The sequence below is a fragment of the Sciurus carolinensis genome, unplaced genomic scaffold, assembly GCF_902686445.1.
Source record: "Sciurus carolinensis unplaced genomic scaffold, mSciCar1.2, whole genome shotgun sequence".
Classification (NCBI taxonomy): Eukaryota; Metazoa; Chordata; class Mammalia; order Rodentia; family Sciuridae; genus Sciurus; species Sciurus carolinensis.
In genome coordinates, this window is record NW_025920240.1 from 431,493 (window position 1) to 450,368 (window position 18,876).

At 35.0% G+C, this 18,876-nt stretch overlaps 1 non-coding gene and 2 pseudogenes across 1 annotated transcript; all 3 read left to right on the forward strand.

Annotated features, from left to right (window-relative positions):
• The window catches only part of LOC124975290 (coiled-coil domain-containing protein 138-like), a 101,118-nt pseudogene extending 88,141 nt beyond the window's left edge, over positions 1–12,977 (forward strand).
• On the forward strand, positions 11,065–11,167 carry LOC124975293 (U6 spliceosomal RNA). The gene has a single exon (XR_007106883.1). It is a non-coding gene; the product is annotated as a U6 spliceosomal RNA (small nuclear RNA).
• A 972-nt stretch (positions 12,978–13,949) lies between the features above and the next one.
• LOC124975291 (acidic leucine-rich nuclear phosphoprotein 32 family member E-like) lies at positions 13,950–14,535 on the forward strand (annotated as a pseudogene).
• The last annotated feature ends 4,341 nt before the right edge of the window (positions 14,536–18,876 follow it).

The following is an 18,876-nucleotide window of genomic DNA, read 5'->3' on the forward strand; positions in this document are numbered from 1 at the left end:
GAACAAATACCCTAAGATTGTACATATTTTTAACAGCATTCAACAATGACATCAACATTGAGAAGATGAGGTGAAGACATATTTAAAGGAGTGGTAATTAAAGGAATTCAGGATAATTCTTCAGAACATTCTGTGGAAAATAAACTAAAGACAGCTGCTTTATTCAAGAACTCCAATTTGCCATTGAGATTTTTGTCAACCTTAATTGTTCTCAAAACAGTCACTCAAGGTAAGCTTTCAAGTTACCTTGAAATGATGAGTTCCATCACCAGTACCAAAAAAAAAAAAAAGACTAATAAGGTTGTATGTTGGATAACCAAGTAACTTTCAGAGTGAAGACTGTTATTGGAGATTAGTGTCATCTCATAGTGATTAAGTGGTCTTATCAAGAACACATCATAATCCTTTATGTACCAATAACATGAAGCAAAAACTGATAAAACAGATTTTTTTTTAAATTTTGAGACAAGGTTTATTAAGTTTCCCAGACTGACTTTGAATTTACAATCCTCCTAATAGTAGCTATCTATTATCAATATCAATAGACTTTATTATTGTTTATATTATTTAACTTTAAAGAGTTGAATTAAGGTATATTAAATCACATTAGCTGCCTATGACTATATAAACAACCAAGTACATATGGGAATACAAAAACCTTTTATTTACTAGTTCACAGATTTTTGGATTGGTAATTTGGGATGGACTCAACTGACAGGTTTTCCTGGGCTGGAATCCCTGTTCTTGGTTGGCCTTTCTCCCATGTGACCTATTCACATGTGGCAGAAAAGTTGGTGATATAAGAGCTCTTGTGGCTAGGATCCTGAATACACAGCATCATTCTTCTGCACCTTGTTTTGAGCATAGAGTTAGCCTAGTCTCAGAGCTGGGCAGTGGAGCTCATCTGTAGATGGCAATGTGGCAGAGTTTATAATTGTTTTTTTAAAGCTACAATATAGACTAAATAAGGAAAACCTTATCTTACACTGATTAAGATAAACAGATTGACTTTTGGTAAAGAATATAAAGGTAAAATTTCAATGACAGGACTTTCTTAAAAGACTCAATAATATAACATATTTAGGAAAATAAATGTTTTGAAATAGTTAAAATTAATATTTTAAAATATTATTTTGGAAGATAAATTGGTTTTGTTTCTAGAAACACCTTCATTACTGGATAAATTCAAATGAGAACATAATTTATCTCTAAGTTTGTTCTTGAAAAAAGTAGTCAAGTACTATTTTTTACTCATTAAAACTATTAAAGAACAATTTCTTCACCTTTAAATTTTAAGAAAAATCCCATATAGCATTCAGCCTATTTAAAAGTCAGATGATATATTAATAAGTGAAGCAATTTGTATTAAATGCAGCAGATGATGCTGTGATAAAACTTTTGTTCCTTATAGAGTTTAAAATTCATGTATACTCTGCTTTTGTAATTACTAAATATTTATTTATGTATATATATTCTAAACAGGGCAAATATAAAAAATCTAGCAACTATGTTCTATTATTTTTATTTCCAGTGTTTATTTTTTAGCTACAAAATTAAGTATAGTAATGTTAATATTCCTTCAACTAAATTCTACCAAAAAGAAAAAGGAGAACACTATAAAGGGATCCAGAGGCACAGATCCTTATTTCTCAAAATAATTTAATATATATTTTAATTTCATATGAGTTACTCTAACTTCTCAATAACTAGGGTTTAGTTGTTTTCTTAATATTTATGTAAGAAAATCCAACCCAAAACCAAGAAGACAATAAATGTCATTTGGTGATTCTGTTATACTTTCAGTATATTTCAAGTCATTAGAGTAGAAAACTCAATAAAAAAAAACTCAGTATTATATGAACAGCATGAACATTTAAAAATTCCTTTTAATAGAGTTTTGAAAGGAGAATTATAGAAAACTGTTTTTAAGAGTAGTGACTTGGGTTTGTTTGGCATATTGAGGTATAAAAACACAAGTATCTAATACTTTTTTGCATTGATTCTAATTAAATTAGTGCTTTTCAATCCTGACTTTAGAAACTTCCCAGTTACCTGTGGAACATCTTTAAAATAATTCCTGGCAATCTAATCTGACAGGTGTCTTTATAGTGCTGGCCTTGGTAAAATCTTGCTGTCATTTTTATTTACAGATATATCAAGAAAAGTAATACAACAGAGCATATCCAAATTTCTGAAGTTTCTTTCAGTGGTCTAATATCCAATTTTTAGCCAGAGACAGAAATCCTTGTTTAAAATCCATTTGGCAAGTTTATATAAAGTTACATTTTGAAATAATCATTCAGAAAGAAGTAAAGTAATGCAGTTCAATTTTTGGAAGCATATTACAGTTATAATCAAATATGAAAAATAAACTCTCCTTTTGGTATTTAATATAAAGCATTTTTAATTTCTTCATACCAGAAAGAAATAGGTCTTATTTGTTGTTTTAGTTCTAAAATATAAAAATTTTAAAGGAAATTTACCCTATCAAGTTGTAATACCTTTTCTTTCCCTTTCCCAATGAGTTTTAACAAATTAAGGGGAAATTAATCTAAATTTAGTCTGTGATCTCTTGTCATTTAGTTTTTATTTCTCTTTTGATTTTGTTAAAGAGACAATGCTCTCTTTTTATCTTTCTGATTACCAACTGTCTGCCCACTGATATGCAGATGATTTCACATGTTTGTTCAGCTGATTACCTGACTCAGGCATTTCATTCTTTCTCTTTGGATTTGAAGACAGATGAAGGGAAAACATTGTTTTTGCAGTATCAAGCAGTTTCAGTAATATTAGGTCATTTGAGAATATCCAGTAAAGGACTCCTATCCAATATTATTGATAGTTTGCTTCAGATGACATTAGACCTAGTAAGTCTTTAAATTTTACAAATATAAAAATAATCAAAGTGAAATGTTTTTCTATCCTCCTCTTGTCTATAACTTCACATATCAGAGTGAAGTTACTTTCCATATCAGACACTATTTTATTTATAATTTAATGGTTATTATAATTTATAAAAATTTAATTATAATTTGTAATTTAAATTCTTAAAAATAATTTTGACAGTTGTATAATTGAATCAGCAATATCATTAAGAGTTAAAACCCTGGCTGGTGTTGCTTGTCAGTGGTAGAGTGATTGCCTAGAATGTGGGAGGAGGAACTGGATTTGGTTCTCAGCAGCATATAAAATTAAATAAAATAAAGATATTGTATCCCTACAACTAAAAATTTTTAAAATAAATAAATGTTCACCAACAACAAAAAAAATCTTAGAAAATTCCTAATTCTTTGTCCAGATATTCATTAATAACACAATTTCTAGTAGTCATTAGTTATGGGCACTGCAAATATTGCATATTTGAGCCTCTTTCTCTATTCTCTATTGTCCTGTTGTCCTAACAGGTCCAATCACATAATTCTTGTTTGCTCAGGGGGAGTGAGATTATCAAATATATCTTTAGCTAAAGTGAGAATTATGACAGAGATATGTACCTGTTCTTGCCTGTTCTTCTTTACTGTTTTCTTGGGAAGAATTTAGAGCAGGGCAGCAATACTTTGGTGGTATATGTGGCTAATCTGTTTAGATTGCATTTGTGATATTTTTCTGGTCTGTGGGTTTTTTCTTTGTAGTTTTATATTTAACACATTACATAGAAATTCTGAACATAAATGATTTAATTGGGTATTGCTCTTTCAATCTCCTGTAACCTCTTGACATGTGACAGTAGCCATTTTGCTTAAATAATTCTTTTTCATTTGTAGTGTTCTATTTCCTTTACAACACTTCTAAAAATAAAATGTTTATGCCTTCCAGAGGTGTAATCTCAAATTAGAAAGTCATTGATCTTCTTGGTAGTAAGTGACCTTTGAAATTGATGCTGCTCTGGTTAACTCCCTAGTGGTTGGGTACAAAGCATCATATGCTTCTTACTAGGTGCATTTGATGTATGGCTTCACATTTTCAATTCTTTTCTGTATATAGTCATGCTTTTCTTTGAAGTAGGCCTGGTAGGGAAACTGAAGGCTAGAACAATTGGGTAACTTCTTCAGGGTACCCACAACATTGATATGTAATGTAAAACTGAGTCTTTGACTCTATACATGAGACTTATTCTACCACAGCAGTGTAATTGGATTTCCAAGGTTTGCTTTTTTCCCCTCTTCCAAATATCATTTATTTTCTGACATATTTTATCAATATATATAGCCATTGTACCTGTTCAGATATTAGATTTATAGTTCAGGATCTGATCACCTGGATGAGTAATCTTGAGGTTTAGTATGTCAGATTACTAATGTAATAAGTAGAAGAAAAATTTTAAGATTACTTGTTTAAGTGACTAGATTTAAACTGCATTGCAGAAATTTTTTGTTTTCATGAGGTAACAAATTCTACCAGACTCAAATGTTTATTTTTTGGAAACACATCTTTTGAATATATCCAGTAGATTAACTCTTTCTTTTTATAGTGAAGGGAAAATTAAATATAATTTTATGAAATAGTTGACCTACTTAGGTGAGATGACTTTGTGGCATCACATTTTCACATTTGGAGAAATTGTATTAGTCAACAGGTGTTCAGCTTTTTGTGTTTGTTTACCTTTGTTCTGGTTACTCTCAAAACTGATTCTTACTCAAGTTGAGTAAACAAACCAATTTCTTCTGCTGATTTCTATGAAAACACTGTAGTTAGTTTAGTAACAAATTTTTAGAAGATCAAAAATGGCAAATCTTTGATATCTGACTGAAGCATATTTATTTGCTTTGTATAGTCCCCATTTTAAATGGAAATCTAGTACCTGGCATTTGTCAATTAAAGGAATAGATCAAAATGGAATAAGTATTTCTTGGTCTTTTCTATTATGATTATTTTGATTCATTGTACACTAATAGGGTACAACTTTCATTTCTCTGGTTGTACACAAAGTAGAGTCACACTGTGTGTGTAAACATACATGTACATAGGGTAATGATGCCTCATTTTGTTTTCTTTTCATCCCCCTGTCCCCTCCTCCCTCCTCATTTTCCTCTATACAATCCATACTTCCTCCATTCTTCCCTTATCTCCCCCCAACCCCCATTATGTATCATCATCCATTTATCAGAGAAATTCTTGACCTTTGGGTGTTTGGGATTGGCTTATTTCACCTAGCATGATATTCTCCAACTCCATCCATTTTCCTGCAAATGCCATAATTTTATTCTTTTTTATGGCTGAATAATATTCCATCATGTACATATGACACAGATTCTTTATCCATACAACTACTGAAGGGCATCTGGGTTGGTTCCACAAACTAGATATTGTGAATTGAACTACTATAAACATTGATGTGTATGCATCACCATAGTAGGCTGATTTTATGTTCTTTGGGTATAGGTCAAGGAGTAGGATAGCTGGGTCAAATGGTGGGTCCATTCCAAGTTTTCTAAGGAATCTCCATACTGCTTTCCAGAGTTACTGCACCAATTTGCAACCCCATCAGCAATGTATGAGTGAACTTTTTTCCCCCACATCCTTACCAACACCTATTGTTGCATGTATTCTTGATAATACACCTTCTACTTAGGGTGAGTTGAAATCTTAGGGTTGTTTTGATTCACATTTCTCATATTACTAGAGATGTTGAACATTTTTTCATGTATCTGTTGATTATAGATCTGTGAATTATCTGCTCATTTATTTAGCCCAATTATTGATTGGGTCATTTGTATTCTTGGTGTAAAGTTTTTTGAGTTACTTATAAATTCTGGAGATTAGTGAAGTATGTGTGCACAGAATTTCTCCCATTCTGTAAGCTCTATGTTCATATTGTTGATTGTTTTCTTTGCTGAGAAAAGGCTTTTTTAATTTGAATCTATTCCATTTATTGACTCCAACTTTTATTTCTTGTGCTTTGGGAGTCTTGTTAAGGAAGTCTGATCCTAAGCCAACATGATGAAGATTTGGACCTACTTTTTCTTCTATTTGGTGCAAGGTCTCTGGTCTAGTTCCTGGGACCTTGATCCATTTTAAGTTGAATTTTGTGCAGGGTGAGAGGTAGTGGTTTAGTTTCATTTTGTTGCATATGGATTTCAAGTTGGGCTACTGCTTTTTAAATTTTGTTTTGTTTGTCTAGGTTTGAGATTGGAAACTCATTTCACTTTGCATAATTGTTACATAATATTTTATTTAAGATAATAGAGAAAGAAAAGTTGTGGGAAAAGACATGTTAGTGGAGTTTATTTGCAGATGGCTGATGTTGTCTAACTAGTGAGCACTGGGTATCAGCTGTGAGTATCATGTTGGCAGTGCTCCACCCCTGCCCCAACCGGGAAGAGGTATCAGTGTACTGGAGTTGCAGTAGGTCAGTACAGAAACTGAAGGTTTTGGGAAACCTGTGGAGTAATTTGAGAGTAATTTCTCTATATATTATGTCATAATAATTAAACATATGAGTTTGAATTTTCTATTCCATTTTTAAATTTTCTAGTAGTTTTTCAATGATATGTTGTATAAATATGATATCTGTATTGAGTTGGAAATGTAAAAAGACTGACCATTCACCACACTAGAAGCAGTAGGCTTTTTTAAAATTGTCGATGGACATTTATTTTATTTATTTATATGTGGTGCTGAGAATTGAACCCAGTGCCACACAATGCTAGGTAAGTGCTCTGCCCAGATCAGCAGAAGGTTTTGAGTTACTCTTATTCATGGTCCTTCAAAGCATTTTTTTTCTCTTCTCTTGTGTCCCTCTCCCAGATGCATCAAGTCAGTTATGAGAAATGTCATCAACTGTATAATTGTTGATTTTTCAAAAGGTGCTAAAAAACATTTCTTGGAATATAAATTAAAATTTGCACCTTGATTACCTAGTTATATATACTATGAGCACTTATTTTTTAAGGTTGAAGGCTTCTGATTTTGTCTACTTTTAGTATGGGTGTAAAAAAGGTAATAAGTTTGTGGTGTTGCTTTTGGAAAATTACTTTGTGGTTTCTTTTTCTTCTCAGTGTTTGAAAACTTATTTACTTTTCTAGGTTTAGCTGTATATGAATTTGAGTCATTTTGTTACAAAGAACACTTTCCTTTTCTTGTCACTCTTAGTTCAAACAAAGCAGTTTAAGTTGTATTTAGTTTATTCTCTCCTGTGGCCTAGAATTTGCCTTGTCTAGGTGACCATGCTACCCTTAAATGGCAACCATATATTTGAGTATATTTTGCAGACTTCTTTAAAAAATGAAGTTTATTTTTACTATAAAAGTAATAGAAATTTGGAAAACTGCAAATATGCAAAAAATAGTCTTGGTGGGGATTAGGAAGATGTTGGTCAAAAGATTCAAAATTTCAGTTAGGAATAAATTCAGTTCTGTTGTGTAATGTGATGAATATACTAATAACAATGTACTGTGTACTTGAAAATTGCTAAGAGAGTAAATTTTTACTGCTCTCACCACACTGCCCAAAAATGTATGTGACATATATGTTACTGAGCTTGATTTATGGAGTCTGGGGATATAACTCAATGGTAAGAGTATATGTCTAGCTTGTGTGAGGTCCACACCATCTCCAGAGAGGGGCCTTGATTTAGCCATTTCATATTGTATACATATTCCAAAACATCATGTTCTACAACATAAATAATAAAATTTTATTTGTTAATTTTTTAAAAATTACAGAAAAACATCACTCAAAAATGTACACATTTACTTCCTGTTAACTTTAATTTCCTATTTTTTTTTTTTTGCTATGAATGTTTTTTGTGATGTTGGTTATCTTTCTCTTTCTCTTTTCTTTTTCTTTCTTTTCTTTCACATGATTGGATCTTAGGGTTTGTTACCAAAGATTTAGGCTATAGGGTCCTAACTTCAAGGAGTTTCAAAAAATTAGATCTGGCCACTCACTCCAGAAGTCAAATGGGGAAAAGTAATGAAGAAAGAAAATTTAATCAGTAGAGGTAAATCAGAAAGACAAGGGGGATCAAAGACCAGCCTGCCTTTTAGGATATTGATATGAGCTTTAAATTCAAATAGAAAAAAATTGGGGCACAAAACAGGAGATATGCATAATTAGATAGTCTTGGTCAAATTAGTCTGGTTGGTCATTACCTCAGAATTTATTCTGTGAAGCTCAAGAAGTAATCAGTCTCATTGGCATTTGTCTGTTTCTGGAACATTAAGAACAATGACTGGAGACTCTTTGGTACCATTCTGAGGGACTGGAAGAGGATGGCACAGAAATTGACAGTTAACAGGCTGTTCCCATTACCTTAGTTCTCTTATTGATCTCCCCAGTCTTAGAGAAGATGGAATAGGTTAGGTAAGCTGAGGGCTAATTAAACTTGTACTACCAGTTTTTAAACACTCCTTAAGTGAATAGCATGCCTGTTTGCAGATCTGATCCAAAGTTTAAGGTAATAAAGAGACACTGGAGGCAGAGATGCCAAGATTTTTTTTCTTGCTTTTAGTTACCCATTGGGAAAAAGCAGCCTGTTAACTTCTTGTTTCTTATGTACAGTTGTGTATTTGGACATTCAGGCAACATTTATTTAAAATACCAAAATGCAAGAAAATCTTTGGAGATGTTGCAAAGAAATGTTTTTGATTTCTTCTGTTTAAGTTCTGTTTGGGAATATAGATAAGAAAAGTAATAAATTTAAAGATGCCAAGGAATCATCAAATATTTTTGACTCTGTTGCATGCATTAAGTGTATCCTGTAGATCTAGAACTTATTTCTAAAACATATTCTTATTTATTAGTGCAGCAACATTTTTCATTGGCAGTTAATTTTCCTTGATTTGGGTAACCTCATTTCTTCCCTTCTTGGCATTTTTAATATATTCTCTTTCTGTGATCTTTTTATTAAGGAATTTGAACCAAGAATAATCTAATAAAATTATACATATGATATTTCCAACAAAGCATCAATCTAATGCACACTCACCTGTTTCTAGTCATTACCATTTCTAGTCCATGTACATACAACATGCTTTCTCATTATAAAGTTTTCATGTGGGGAAATTCACTTATAAGGAAACAGAGTAAGAACATTTATTTTTAATAACTAAAGAATATACTCTATGTGTTTAAAGTTTTAAAAAAGCTAAAATGGAAGCCTACATGGGAACTATACTTTTTAACTTCTCTGTGGCTCAGAATTGAAGCAGCTGAAGAACAGCTACACTACCAGGTAAGTGACTGAGGGAGTTCACTATTACAAGGACTTGAAGAGACACAGAAAGTCTGATCTTTTTCATAGAGGGCAAGAAACAATACATCAGCACTCTGCCTGATGGCAGTGACAATACCAAGATCTGGCAGGCAGGCACTGTGTGGTATTACACCAAGGAAAAGAGAGAAATATAGTGGCCATATTTGGCAAAAAAAATAGCTGTAGAACAGAAAGGCAGTTTGAACTTAACTCACAAGTGATCCACATTTCTCAACTTGTGAGAAGAGGCCTGTGGCAGACAGCCATCTTGTGGAGGTCACAACTGAGTTTATTGCTGTGAAAAACTTAGAGTGCTTACCATGTGGCCCAGGGTAATTCTGGTGGAATGCTATTGAAATAGGCATGGAGAAGATTATACACAAAGAGATACAGAAGGGAGTGCAGCCTGCTTTCCTTTTGAGTCTGGTAGTAAGGACAACCTGTTGAAGAGGTTGGGAGATTGAATGGGAACAAGTGATTGCTTGAGAGAACTGGACTTTGGAAGGCCATAGTTGTGTGAGTGTACTGCACAGGATCTGATGTACCCCCCATTCCTACCACCTGAGATGTTTGGTCACTCCATCCTATAAGTAGAAATCTTAGTAAGTTCCCAAGTTCCAGACACACAGCAGTGACAGACATCTGCCAGGCCTTAGTGATATGTCTATCTGATCTGTCTAGAGTAGATTTCAGCCAAGATAATATCTCATGCAGAGCTTGGCATCTGATGCTGAAATTTCCACTTAGAAATCCAAAAATCAGCAGCACTCTGGGAGTGCCTTAATGTGTCAAGAGTAAACTCAAGAGGATGGTACTTTTCTCATTCCATGCTACCAAGTAGTACTGATTAGCAGGAAAGTTGAGAATCATTTAAGTCAGTTTTTGTCCTTGACTACTCCAACTGAGGGCATGGCAAGTGACACAAAGGAGAAGAGGATTAATAGCCCCAAGCCATTACTCTTTCCATTGGATGAATAGCTGAAGAAGCCATGGCAGAAGTGCAAATTGGTATAGATAGTGAGTCTGCTTTTATCTATAGGTTTGATGGCCTTTATACTAACAACCTGAGCATATTCTAATTACCACATATGCCTGCCTCTCCTCCTGACCCCTGGCCTCCATGCTCACTGACATCATCTTCTGCTCAGTGGTCAGCTACAAGTCTTTTCCTCCTTTGATAGACATGGATAAAGTTTTCCCCTCATGAAACACCCCTAGACTGTGGGTCATGCACAAAATGTTCCTTGCAGAATTTTTGTGAAAAGGAAAATGAAGAATGTGATAGAAAATCATTGGTTTTGTCTGTTTTTTCTACATAGAATTTCAGGGACTCAGACCCACAGAGGATCTAGAGGGTACCTAAAAGGGGTTCCTCTGGTGCTGAAGAAATAGGTCATTTTATAGAGCACTTGCTTAGGATGCTCAAGGACTGCAATTCAAATCCCATACGGCTCAGGGAAAAGAAATAAAAAATTAAAAAACTCTTCTGAGTATGCCAACCCTACCTGGTCTCGACTTTTTCTCCTCTTTTCATCAACTGAATTGGCACAGTTGAAAAAGTACCAGTGGGACACGCAAGCCTTTTCCAATCCAACTTTCAGCATGTCACTGTGGTAAAAGTTAACAGTGCTTCCCCAGTCACCTGCGTTTCTTAAGAGGAGGTGTTCTTGGAGATGAGTCAACTCTCAGGAACTGATAGGTTAGATTGTTCTCATGAGTATGCTTATGGGTGTATATCATCAGCAAGTTCTTGAAGAAGAAAATGCTCACCAGGTTGCAATGGCAGGAATCAACTACTCAGTTGTTAAGATCCAGTACATCTGTGCTACAGTCTTTTTGCTTTGGTCATACACAAAACCTTTATACATGTGCTTGCTTTGGCAGCACATACACTAAAATTGGAATGCTACAGATATTAGCATGGCCTTGCGCAAGGATGACACACAAATTCATGAAGCATTCCATATTTTTAATCAGTTAATAAAAAGATGAAAATGCATGCTTTTTATCTTCACTTTCCCAAAGCATTAAAATAAAGATTATTTCTCAAAAGCAAATCCACCACCAAAAATTTATACAATTCTTGGATTTCATAAATAAAAGCCAGAGATATTACTTTAACCACTGAATCAAGTTATTACTTATCCTAAATTATTAAGATCCATTATTTGTCTGTGTGTGTGTGTGTGTGTGTGTGTGTGTGTGTTGTTGCATGTGCTGGGGGCGACACCTCAGTCCTTGCACCTGCTAAGAAAGCATTCTACCACTGAGCTCTACCCTCAACCACAAGACCATTTTTAAGTAAGTAATTCAAAACCTGCTAACATAAGACATTTTTGCCAGCACTTTGGAGAACTAAAAGAAAAACATACCAGTTATCAATTCTGTCCTTATAAGCATTCATATGAGAAAGATATTGAATTACCTGGTTTTCTATAATGGTAGCAATGTGAGAAAATTCCATTTAAAAAAATTAACAATGGCTTTGTCATAGAAGAAAATGAAAAGGAAACTACCTCTCTGAAATTTTAAATCCTTCTTAATTACAAAGGTACTAACAACAAACACTCACTTGGTTCTTAAAGAGGCCTAGGATAGAATAAACAAACATCACTTTCAGTATCTTTTTTTAAAACTTAAAATTTTTGTGCTCTGTAACTGAGTTGCTAAGGAGTACTCATACAGGGACTACAATTTCTTCTGTTTCCCAAAGGGTATAGAGTGAACTTTAAGATGAAGGAGAAAGTAAGGATGGTATTCATTATTGACCTTAAACCAAATGGATTTTCTCTGAATCTATCTTCTGAATATCCTTGTGACATGCACAGAAATAGGTAGCAAGTTTTGTCATAAGAGAACAAGGATAGCAGCATATATTTAACTGGTCTTTTTGACCTCAGGTCTCCTGTAAATCACTTGATGAATACTTAGCCCTCAGAAAAAAGAGATAGAACTACTTTGGACTCAAGATACTATTTATCCATTCATTAGGCTGTTATACAAAAAGCCCCACGTTCCCCAAGGATCAAACTAGCAATGGGAGAGAGTTTGTCAATCTAACATGGCCTACTGGGCAAGAAAGGCCCAGCACTGAGGAGAATTTCTAAGGGCCTGGGTGAGTGATAGTAGACAGTGGCAGAAAAGGCTGTCCTCATGAATTCCTCAACCTTGTAGAGAAGTGCATTAGTTTTGGTTAAAACATGCTGCTTAAAGGGAAACAGAGGAAATATAAGAGGACCCCTGTTTTGTAAATATTAGGAACAGAGGAAATATATGAGGATGTCTGTTTTGTAAATATTTGGGGAAATAGAACTTGTACATAAAGTGCTGGTTTTAACCCAGTGAGAATATCTGATGACCACCTTGTGCAATTCTGGCAATGTAGTCTTTTCCAAGTTGATGTTTTGATGCAGAGGACTGACTTTCCTTGTGTTTTTGCACATAAAAAGGAGTCAGTGTGGAGTTCAAAGGACAGAACTTTTGCCTGGTGACTGGGAAAACGTGGCCATTGAGACCCAGGGTGGCCCAGAAAAGCATGAAGTAACTGAGTGCTAGTGAGTACCAAGAACTGGCAAGAATTTTGTTCTTAGGATTAGATACATACAGACCTAGCAAAGGTACCCAGTGTTCTGCCAGCCTGAAATTACTTCCTCTTTTGCATCTCTTGGAACAGCCTGACCAAAATGTCACCAGTGCCATTCAAAGGGAACTAAAGGAAGTGTTGCAGTTGGATGTTTTAGAAACAACCAATGAATTAATGAGAACTCGATTTTTTTCCTAAAATGTCAAAGCAAAATTCTCATGGTAAACTAAATGACACAAGCCTTATTTTGAGTAATGATTAATAAATATTTTATTTGACCTTTGATAATTAGATATTACTCAGAAAATATCACCTATCAAGGTTTCCTTCAAACTGGCTATCCGGTTTTTAGCTTCAACAATATTTCAAAAGTTGACCAAAAGGACTGGTGTTGTAGCTCAGTGGTAGAGCACTTGCCTAGCATGTTGTCAGACACTGGGTTTTGATCCTCAGCACCACATAAAATAAGTAAATAAAAAAAGATATTGAGTCCATATAAAAAATTAAATTAAAAAAAGTTGCCCGTGTCATTTCCTCAGAGTATGAAACCTCTCAATAGACAATAAGTCTCCCAGTACAGGATTTGCACTACTTCTAGGAGCATCTTTGCAACAAATCTCTTGGTCATCTTAGGAAATTTCAAAGTCATGGAAACTACTAGGGAAAAAAAAAGACTACCAGAGGAAATAAAGATGCTTCTTTCCTCCACAGATATCTCCCTGAAGTAAGAAACATGATGGAGAAGAGGAGTGCCATCCACCTGATTCCCAAAGACAAGCTTCTGATTCAGAAAAAATTACGTGGTTGATGCTTTACATGAAATACCAGTGAAAAAAGGTAGGTAATTAATCTCACAGTCACTCAAAAGAATGACTAGTGCTTTTGCTTAATAAACAGAACCAAGAATCAAAGAATCAAACACAACTATTAATAAAAATTCAGTAAAGTCAGGAATCCCCAAGGAAATTAAGTATACCATTAAAATGTATAAAAAGAGTATTTGGATGGCTGACAAAGGGCAATATTATGACTTAGAGGATTTCAACTTATGTTTTATGTAGAGTCAAAACTCAAACCTGACTGTAATGGCTTCTGTTTCCCATAAGTTTTTCTACCTATTGCCTGTGTGTCAATGGGGAAATTGAAGGCCTGAATGATACTTTTAAAGAACTAGAGTTTCTGAGTATGGCTAATGTGGAATTAAGTTCACTGGTCCAACTTCCCAGTTTAAATAAACTTTGAAAGTTGGAACTTAGTGACAATATAATTTCTGGAGGCTTGGAAGTCCTAGCAGAAAAATGTCCAAATCTTACCTACCTCAATCTGAGTGGAAACAAAATCAAAGATCTCAGTACAGTAGAAGCTCTGCAAAATCTTAAAAATTTGAAAAGTCTTGACTTGTTTAACTGTGAGATCACAAACCTGGAAGATTACAGAGAAAGTATTTTTGAATTGCTGCAACAAATCACATACTTAGATGGATTTGATCAGGAGGATAATGAAGCACCTGACTCTGAAGAGGAGGATGATGAAGATGGAGATGAAGATGATGGAGATGAAGAGGAAGATGAAGCTGGTCCACCTGAAGAATATGAGGAAGAGGAGGAAAAAAGAGGAGGAGGAGGAAGAAGATGAAGCAGGGTCAGAATTGGGAGAGGGAGAAGAAGAAGTTGGCCTCTCTTACTTGATGAAAGAAGAAATTCAGGATGAAGATGATGATGATGATTATGTTACAGTCATCTGTAATATGAAATGACAGTAGTCTCTTGAATAAGTTGATTATTTTTTTAGAGATGATCCAGGGATCTTTAGTTTGAAGGCATTGCCTTTTTTTCTTTTTAATAGCTAAGGGTATTTGAGTGGTCTTCTTTCACATGAATTAAGTTGGAAAGTAGAAGCAGAATAATAAATGTTCTATTCAGCAATATAGTTTGTGGATTTGGGGGAGGTTCTAGTCAGTAATATAGTTCATGGATTTTGTGGTGATTGATAAGATTTTATTTTTAAAGGAAGGATTGCCTATACTAAATGAGAGACATGCAGGCGAGCCCTTTCTTCAGGCTGCAGATCATGACATGCCAACAGTTGTTAATTTTGTTTTGTTTTAGGTGTGCATTTTTTTCTCCTCAGCAATTTCTTTATGATCACCTTCCTTTCTTGTTTCACTCACCTCTCTGTATCCCAAAAGAAAGTTGGGAACTTCTGGATACCCAGAAAACCTTTAGTCTTATACCTCAACCACCTTTTCAGATACATCTGGGTTTTAAGCAAAGTGGAAGAACCTAAGAATTTTTTGAGATACGAATATTGTTATTGATACAAATTTTAAGCAGCAAGCTCTGCTTATTGTAAATCTTTCTTGACTGACAACATTTAAGAACATATAAGTAGGATGAAGAAATAAAAGAAGTAGGGAAAGCTTTTCGAAGCAGCATCCATGTTCCTCAAAAGTCAGAATGATTGTCTGTTGATAATTAATGAGACTTTCAAGTCAAATTTTTAAGATGGCATTCCAAATAATTTGGATACCAACCCTGCACAGTATTTATAATTTTTCTGAGTAGAACATTTGGTTGTTCCTAGTTTTAAAGCATTACCAGATATAGCATTTAATTGGAATATAGTAGGTAGCTGGAAAATATTTGGGACTAAATATTAAAATTAAGATTTATTTTCAAGTGAATGTCATTAAAATAGAAGAATATTTGGGATAAGTTTGAGTGTGTGCTTACTTACATGACTATTAAATAAAATATAAGGAACAGACAAGTATATCTCCCTTTTTGTCATGGAGGCTCCATGTTCAAGGTAATTGCTTTGTTAATCTTGACTGTCTTAAACCTCTTTCTTTGTTTTAAATATTTGTAAGGTTTTTAAAGGTTAGTGTCAGTAAACTAATTGAAGTTATGCTTCTCTACTGGGATACATTTAAATTACTGAATATAGTACTGCTGCTGCTTGTTTTTGTTGTTGTTGTTGTTGTTGTTTAAAATGTATGACTTGTTAAAGGTTATTTGTGGAGAAACTAAAACAGTTGCACAACTGACTGAAATAAACACTTGGAATAAATTTAGTAGGGGGATTAGAAAGTACAAAAGATTAACATTTTTTTCCTAATTTTTACAGTTGATATGCCCTGCTTTAGTATCTAAGAATTCTCATTACATACTATGCCAGATTATAAAATACTTATTTTTAAATTGAAATCTATATTGACCTTATCAATCATCTTATTGTGCAATCAAAATTAGAGTTCTTTGGTTTGAAAACAACACTTAGTGAACCTCCAGATAACTTTTAAGAACTTATTTAGCTTTGTGGGTGGTATTTTCATGCAAATAAGCAAGGGGTTTTTTATATTTTTTAGAAGTTTTGGGTCCTATTTTAATGCTCTTTGTATGGCAGTATGTATATAGTGTGTTAAGTTCTTTAAGACTCTCTCCTTTAAAACTTTGAGGTTAATACTTTTGTGCAACTGTGTTTTTGAATAAAGCCATGACAGAAAGACTATCTAGAAGACTTCATTGTCTATTTACAGAAGAAAAACATGCATATCATAAAACAAAACAAATAAAATGTTTTCTATCACAACTCAATACATTGTCATTCTTTTAAACCTATATCATAGAAATAAGACAGTTTTTTGTTATTTTTTCTGGTACTATGGATAAAACCCAGGGGTGCTCCACATTGAGCTATATCCCCAGTTCTATGATCGCCCACTGCCTGCAGGGCAATCACAATGCGTATGCTCTTCTTGATCACAGGAACCAAAAGGAGTTCATTCCACAAGTCTCAGACTTATATTGAGAACATCAGCCTATCAGAGAGTAGACTACCAGGAAAGTCAGCCTATCAAGGAACAGTCTCCAGGCAGATACCAGGATTGCCTCATGTACAACAGTCAACCAGAGTTACTTCCTAAAACTTGTTTATGAGTGCAGCTATGTCTGGCAAGCTGCCAGGCACCATCTTAGAGATCAGGCCATGGTGCGGCTCTGGGGCCCTCAGAGCCCGCCCCTGACATCTCCCCCTTAATCTTTAAATAAAGAAAAGGTGACTTGGGACCATGCCTGTCTTAGGTTGTCCATGGCAAATTACATCCTTACCCGTCATTGGAATTCTGACCTCCAGGCGTCAGAACCCTGTCTTAGGTTGGTATTCATTTCAACGGATCTTACCCGTCTTTGACTACTGGTCCAGCATGCTTAGCCATACTTGGGGGGATATGCCTGTCTCAATGGCTGTCAAAGCCTGTACTATAGACTGTCAATTATGTCGGGCATCTTGGTGAGCTCTGATTTGACTGTGTATAACACAGGCTATCCCTAAGCAGATAATAATCAGAACAGCTACTGTTCCAGTCCACTGTTTTGTCAATCCCAGGGCTTTAGATAACAAAGAGAACATCTCAGATACAGATGCAACTTGAACCCTGGTGGCATTGATTCTGAGTATTTCAGCTCGTAGCTGACTGGTTAAATTATCAAAATTAGATGACCAATTGCCAGTAAGGTAGACAGAGAGATTTTTAGATAACATAGCCGCAGAGTTAAGGTTATTATAAGCAATAGGGATGACACACACTGCTCTTAAAGGATAAACACATCCCAGTCCCAAAAGTTCTTGCAAGATATCCACTTGTTCTTGTAGTAAGTCCACTCTTTGATTTACAAGGAGTATGTCTGCCTTTAAATGGTTGTTTAGAGCTTCTTGAGTCTGTAAGACTGTAGCTGTATTTTTGGTCAAGTTATTGACTGCTGTTGCTGTAGGTATGGCAGTTGCTAGTGCTGCTGCTGCAGAAAGCACTATTGCAGTGACCACAGCCACTGTGATGCCAAAATCTCTCTTGTCTCTAGATAGTAGTACTGGCAGTTCTGTATCTGTAACAGAGACTGGAACAGGTAGGAAGGTAGGAATACGCATTTGCTTCAGGTGCAATTGAGAAGAGAAGAAGTTAAAAACATAAAAAGGGGGGGATACACAAACTGGGGTAGGTGGAAAGGTAATATTTCTGGTACACATAGATTGTGAGGCAGCACCAGTGAATTGTGCATCTGTAACAGAGACTGGGACTGGTAGGAAGGTAGGAACACACATTAAGACTGCCAAGTCAAATGCAGAAGCATTCCAGCATTGAGAAAGAGAGCAATTGCTTGACACGTATATTGTGAGGCAGCACCAGTGAACCTAGAACTGTTTGTCCATGTACAGGAGTTCCAAGTACATAGCCAAAATGACCCTTCTAAGAGACTGAAAAAGGATTGTAAGTTAGTATATTCTGAAGCTGCAGTGAAAAGCATCCAATTGTCAAAGGGGTTGACACGTTTCATGCCTAATTGAACATCATTATTAGTGAAGTTATCATTTGCAGTGAAAGAAGTGAAATTGGGAGTGAAAAAAAATCCATTTTGTACAGGAGTCGCTGCTCCTGCAAGTTGACAACCTGTCCATATAGGAGGTGTAATGTGTTTAGGATTACAAGGAGGGAAGATTCTAGGGGTTTTGAAAGTAATTCCTGTAGCATTATGTCTCTGAGGTACCCATCCTGAAAGTAAAACAGCCTCTCCTGTTAAGTTTTTTATGTATTCTTGAAATGTAGAACCATTTTCACCCGGGCTAAAAGAAAGCATGGCTAAGGGGTGAAAGACTGTCAACAGCATGATCATCAGGAGTGTCTTTGGTATCTTCATTTTGTTGATCTGAATTACTTGTTGGTAGCATTGCCACTGGTCGAGTCAGCCATTCAGGAACCCAGATAGGTGACGTTTTATCCTGTGGAAACACACAAACCGAGTCACGGCTCCAGTAAAGCATTGGGTCTGGGCCATTCCATTGTCCAGTAGAACATCCTTCCATTTTACCGTCGCTCTATCATGTTGATTATGATTGCCATGTCTCTCAGTGGCAGAGTGACCCTCTTTATCCAAAGTTAAAAAATTTAAAATAAAGAGGCAAAGAGAAAGTTTATCTTTAGGGGACCTGAAATTCTTCCCTATTCCCCCTTTTTGTTTATAAAGAGTATTTTTGAGGGTGAGATGTGCACGTTCAACAATATCTTGTCCTTGGGGGTTACAAGGTATACTTGTGGTTAGAG